At 35.8% G+C, this 6,373-nt stretch overlaps 1 pseudogene; it reads left to right on the plus strand.

The window, feature by feature from the left end:
• Nucleotides 1–2,184: 2,184 nt before the first annotated feature.
• Nucleotides 2,185–2,283, plus strand: LOC128090210 (uncharacterized; annotated as a pseudogene).
• Nucleotides 2,284–6,373: the final 4,090 nt, after the last annotated feature.

A 6,373-nucleotide genomic window follows, 5' to 3' on the forward strand; every position in this document is an offset into this window, starting at 1 on the left:
AACTGAAACATAAACAGCATTTATAGAGAGAGAAGCTGCTAGGATTAATAAATGGACTGTGGACTCTAGGCTTGTCTGAACTGGAACAATAAATTGGTAAGAAGATTTCCAGTCTGTTAGCAGCAGAATCATGCTGCATGTATCACAGTTTCACCATAGAAGTTCTTCCTCTCAGAAATATTTTCTTGTTACTTAATATTTAGAAAAAAGGAAACAAACAAACAAAATCCCAACTAAAAGCACATACACACAAACAAAAAATCCCCCCAAAACAGCCTTTGTTGTAGAAGGTATTATGCAATGGACAGTTAGCAGATCTACAGTTAGCGTCTTGCTCTCCGCTTGAAAAACATTATGTCAAGATTATGGCTTCACAGTCACCCATTCCTGTGCTACATGTGGCACAAACTCCATGGTTCACCATGGCCCTTCTGAACATTCAAATGTGCAAAGGAACAGACACTGCTCACAAAGAACTATTGAATTTCAAGGCATATCACTCGCTACTTTTCTTTTTGCAAATAGGACATAAAATATTGAGTTCCTTTGTGCTAAGGGGTGGTAAGATGTCATCTTTGAAAAGAAACAATATAAGACGAGTTTTAAATCATACAATAAAAAGAAAAACGAAGAAAAATACTATATCTATAAAAGTAATTTTTTACCTTATAAAAGTAATTTTATTCCATGTTCTCTGGGGAAGTAAAAATCCTTTGAGCTGAAACCTTCTAAGATGTTTCAACTTGAGGTGAGCTGGTTCAGATGCTCAGAAGTTAGAGGAACCCCAAAATGGGTCTTATAATGAAAAAGTTAGCATGTCCTCAAATTCTGCAGTGCACATACATTGGTACTTCTGAAAGAAGGATAAAGACGTTTGAAAGATTTTTTTCAGAAGAAAGTTTTGTTCTTTTGAAAGTGAATACTAAAGACTTTTTTTAAAATCCAGCACCCCCTGCAGGTTTCCATCTAACTAGCTTGTTAATTAAATGTATCTGATTGCTAATTAAACAGTTGGAGAAATGCTTTTGAAAGAGAAGCTAGTTTGAAAATGTAGAGGGAAAAAGTAAAAGGTGTGTTATACAGTATACTTGTGAAAACTTGTAGTTCAGACTCAGTCTTCTGGTGTATTTCCCTTTATTGTGGCAGGTGTTATGTGACCTCCAAGCACAGCTCTACTCATTATAAAATGAAGAAGTTGTGAGTCATTATACAACAGACAGAAAAATTAGATTCAATCACGGATAAATTATTGCTTTTATGAAAAAGTGGATGTGATTACTAAAATCAAGGTGTCAGGGAAAGTGTCAGATTGAATCAAATTATTTCTAATCAATACTTTGTCAAACAAGTCTAGATATTTTTTCCCCACTTAAATCCTGACCTAAAATTTTCTTCAAAATTTATTGTGACTTTATGAGCACTGCAGAATAATCCTGAAATTTTAGCATGTATTGTTCATTCTGAACAGCTTTGCCCTGTTAGCTAGAATGTGGGGAATCACTTCTGTTTGTGCGATGTTGTGATCTCTAGCTTTCACTGTCCTAACAATAAGTGATGGAGAAATGATTTGTATTAATGGGTATAGCTTAAATTCCTGAATTCTCTTTTTAAAAGGACTTGCAGAAGGTTTAATAAAAACCGAAAGGTCACTTAGGGATTTGGAATGGTTACCCTGCATAGATGTGCATCGAATCTTGATGATTTTCATTTAGATAAACAAAGTTACTACAAACTTAAGTCAAATTTGAAGATATCTCTTTTTTGAGCAGTGTTTGAATAAATAAATCCAGTGATTTGGTTCAACCTATCTTTTTCTACTTGCATCTTTTACGTATACATTTATTTATTTTGAAGGTTTCTGTGCTAGATGCTTTTTTTTTTTTTTTTGAAGACATTTTTGTCTTTTCCCTTTTGGTTTCAAACAAAGTATCACCTTCCTCTTACCAGCAATGTGTATTACGAAGTCTTTTGCTTTTTCATAATTAAAGGAGACAATATTGAGCTGTAGACTGAGAGCCTAATCAACCTGAGTATGATACAACCAATTCTTCCTGAAAAGCTTTCTGCTTTCAAGGATGTCTTCTATACATGAAATTGTGGAACAACTTGTTGACAAAAGCTTCAATCCCTTTAGCCCCATTCTAAATTTTAGAATATGTTGTATTAAGCAGGATTGAAAAGAATATATGTCATGAAGCATTCCATATTGGAATGATACAGAGAAGATTAGCATGGCCTCTTTGCTTGGATGACAAGCAAATTCATGAAGTACTCCATATTTTTTTTGGAAACCACATGGGAACAACCAGAGCTGCTGAAAACCAGCAGCATCAGGAACTGCAGCTCCCTACAGCCATCCTAACTGACAGTTTGCTGCATTACATCTTGATATGGAGTATCTATGGAAAACTGTGACAGCATAGTAAGTTTTCCTTGCTTTCATCAGATTTGAATAGCTGCCATTTAGATGAAACTGAAGGTTGTGCACATATCTAGATTCCAATGAAATACCTGTAAGTGTTGCAAAAGCAGATAGCATACATTCTAAGCAAGATTATGTAAGAAGTACATATGAAAGTGTCATCATTCATGAATTAAAGTATTTTTAAGAGGAGTCTTGATAGAATAGCAGTCAGGAATTCCTGGAGAATGCAGTTACAACTATCTAACTATCTCCTAGTACTTCTAGATATCAGCAAAAACCAAATGGGGAGTAATTTTCCTGAGCTGTTTTTTGTTTGTTTGTTTGTTTCCAAGCTGAAAAAGCTGAAAAGTTCAACTAGAATGATCAGCTGATTTACAGGGAAATAAACTTGCATTACTTTTCACTGCTCTTTCAAATTTTTCTGTGTAGCTTTGCTAATTCTGAAACTAAATGCATTGCCCCACTGTTTCCAGGGATGGCTGTCACACTAACAGTGGTTGTAGTCACTGTTGTGTTCAGACACCCACACTGAGATTGTTAAGGATAGTAAATATCTTTTAAGAGTTGCATCTAGTAGAAACTGAAACATCCAGTAGACATCTTGTCAAGGGCTTTGCACTGTCAGACTAAATATCTTACATTAGAAAGTGAAGGGATATAATTCCACCCAGCTGAAGACACTACAAGAAAGAGGATATTGTGACAGAAAGGTATTGTGCCAGTCTTTTTGCCTCTTCAAATTCTATATGAATTTTTCTATAAAATTCATCTTATCCCATTTAATCAGATCCCCACTGAGATTACATAGTTTATATATATATGCTGATATCCTTTTGCTGGTAAAATCCTTCTAGTCCAGAGAAAAGCTATTAGATATTTTATTATCTGTGATTTTTCACAGTTTGCAAGTTTGAGATTCTTAAAGGTAAATGAATAGGAATTAAATCTTTTAGACCACAAACTGAAAGATGAACTGTGGTTCAAGTCTGAAATGGCATATAGGGACAAATATTTGCCTATGGACTTTCTGAGGCACCTTGGCTAAGATCCTAAGAAAATGTACTTGCTTGAAGCTAGAAACATAAAACTTAGGAAATGCTCCAGGAAAACTCTTTTCAAGCTAATTATTCACTTGCAAAGCTGTAGGCAGAGGCAAGCAAGGTTTTGCAAGAAAGTTGCCTTAAATGACACAAGTCATTACTGCGCATGAAATATACTGCTGTTTAATTAAGCAGAACATTTGGGCGTTCATCTCTGGATAATGCCAATGGATAAAGGAGTGTTCTGGGGCTCCCTTTGCAGAGCCTCCTATCAAATGGGCAAACTAAACATGCTGTAGCAGTATTCACTTCTGCCCAAAGCTCACAGGCTGGTGGTGTTGATGCTGTCTGGCTTTTATGTAACGGCTGTGTAGCTGAAGCACTCACCTAGGAGGCAGGAGACTCAAGTTTACCATTACTCTCAGCAGGAGATGACTCTCTTTAAAAAGAGCGTTGGCTCCTACGTCAGACTGTTGTCCTAGGCTGAGTAGAGCCAACACTGAATGTCATTAAAACTTCTGAGCTGCAGTCCATAGAAGTCAGAACTGAAAACAGATGATCATGAGACCAGAGAAAAAACGCTTGGTCTCATTGAGCTGAAAAAAAAAAAAAAAAAAAAGATAGTACAGGCTATTATATATTCTCAGACATTAGCTCTTTATGATTATAGTTTGATCAGTAGCCATAGCAAAAATCTGATCTCCTTCCTCCATCACCCACCTTTGTAATAATCCCAACTGCTGAAATTCCAGAATTTGTTGGCAAATTCCTGGGCTGCCAGTAACTGTAGTTCTTGGAGTTAAAGTGCATTTACCCTCATTTGGCATCTGTGTCAGATGAATGCTGGAACAGGAGCAGCTCCATGCTTTCTATAGCTTTGTTCCTACAGACATTTTGTACTCCAGAGAATATACTTGCTACTCTCACATGAAACTCACTGCCATTTCATTTCCACTTATAAACTCTAATGTTCTACTTTCAACTAGTCCAATGAATTTCCCATGGACAAACTTAAACTTTTACTATATCAAATAAGCAATAAAATGTGTTACAATAAGTTAAACTTGAGGCGTATGTCATTGGGATGCAACGAGAAAATTGCAAATTTTCTGTCAGTGATGAAGACTGCTCTGAGATCTACTCTTAAGAAGAAGAATATATAGCATGCCCACAGTTATCCTGTATATGATATTAAAGTGTAGAAAACGTATTGGTTTTCAAACAAACAAAAACAACTATATCTTTCATAAGGGAAATTAGCAAATTAAAATCATTCCATCTTTTTTTTTTTTTTTTTGGTAGTTTCTTAATTGTGGAGATATATTACTTTGGGTATTACTATAGAGCTTTTGTTAAGTGAGAGGAGTATAATAGTTCTTTTTTTTTCATCTGATAGTAGTTTAAAGGCAGAAAAATGAATAAACTAAAGTGAACTACTAAGCCTGTATAGGGTTGGATAGCTAATATCAGGTTGGATATTAGGAAAAATTAATTAATTCTCAGAAAGAGTGATGAGGTACTGTAACAGGCTGCCCAGAGAGGAGGTGGAGTCACCAACCCGGGAGGTTTTCAGGAAAAGAGTAAATTTTGCACTGTGTGACGTGGTCTAGAGTGGTCACAGGCATGTGTTTATGGTTGTATCAGATAACTTTAGTGGTCTTTCCGACTTTAATGATTCTACGATTCTGTGATTCTAAGCCCAAGGGATGAAACAAAAATCTGTATCTTTAAGTACTATTTAGAACAATAGATAAAGCTGAACTGACAATACAAGACGTTTGAACACCATTATTTTTCATCGTGAGGAAAGGTATGTTTGGTATCACTTTAGCTTTTCTGATGTTGTGCCACCATTTTGTGATGGAAAAGAAAAGAAGCCTGGAAGATATCTTCTCATTATATTCACTGAACTTAAAACGGTCACAGATTTTAATCATGATCAGTTCACATGGATTTAAATTAAGGGAGTAATAGTGAAAAAGAATATATTTGTTATGAATCTCCATTCTCATAAATATGCACTATAAAATACACATTTCCATGAACTTTCTTTCTGTTGTTATTGTTTTATGCATGCTTATTCCTTTAACAGAGTACAGAGATCTCTCTTATTTTCTCTCAAGGAAATAGAAAAAAAATTCAAAAATTCAGGCCAGGCTCTGGTGTCCCATCAGTTTGTTGAACTTCCCACTAAGACAACCTATTCTGTTGTTAAAATCTAGCTGATGGATTTGAAACGTTATCAGAACTCTGAACCATACCAGAAAAGGCAACACATTATTCTTGAAATCCTTTCTCAAGTCACCTTTCAGATTAAGTGCTGAATTCTCCACCCATATAGCAACTAAACGGGAAGAGTTGCAATTGCTGCAGCTGATCAGTCATTGTATTTATTTTCATTCTCTGAATTTCCCCTCTGCTTTGTTAATCTTATTCTATAAGGAGTGTTCTATTTTAGGCTTGGCATCAGCTTTTATTAGCAGAGCTGGACAGGCTTGGAAAATAGGTCTGATACTCTTACTCTTGACTGCATGGTAAGTCCTTGAGGGTCTCCTATCTAAATAATGATATAAATAGATACTGCTTAGCTCATGAATTCTCCCCATCTCTTCTATCTCCTTGTTTCCTTATTAGCTTAGGGCTGAGCATGAGGGGCTATCAAGCATTCTAAAAGGGATTAGTCTTGCAAAGGACTACAGGTCCTGAGGTACTGTTGGAATTGGTTCTCCTGAGCAGGGAGTTTGTAGTGTTCAAATCTCTCTCCAGCACATGAAAACACTGGAAAAAGGAGGGAGCTTCTAGTATCTGACATGCACATTTGGCTGGAATCCACCCTTTTTTGTTATAAAACACTTTTAGGATTGCTTGCCCTGTGATATGCTCCATGTTTGTATTACCAATGCCCAAT

Source organism: Tympanuchus pallidicinctus, unplaced genomic scaffold (assembly GCF_026119805.1).
Source record: "Tympanuchus pallidicinctus isolate F22 unplaced genomic scaffold, pur_lepc_1.0 scaffold1, whole genome shotgun sequence".
In the NCBI taxonomy this organism is placed as follows: Eukaryota; Metazoa; Chordata; class Aves; order Galliformes; family Phasianidae; genus Tympanuchus; species Tympanuchus pallidicinctus.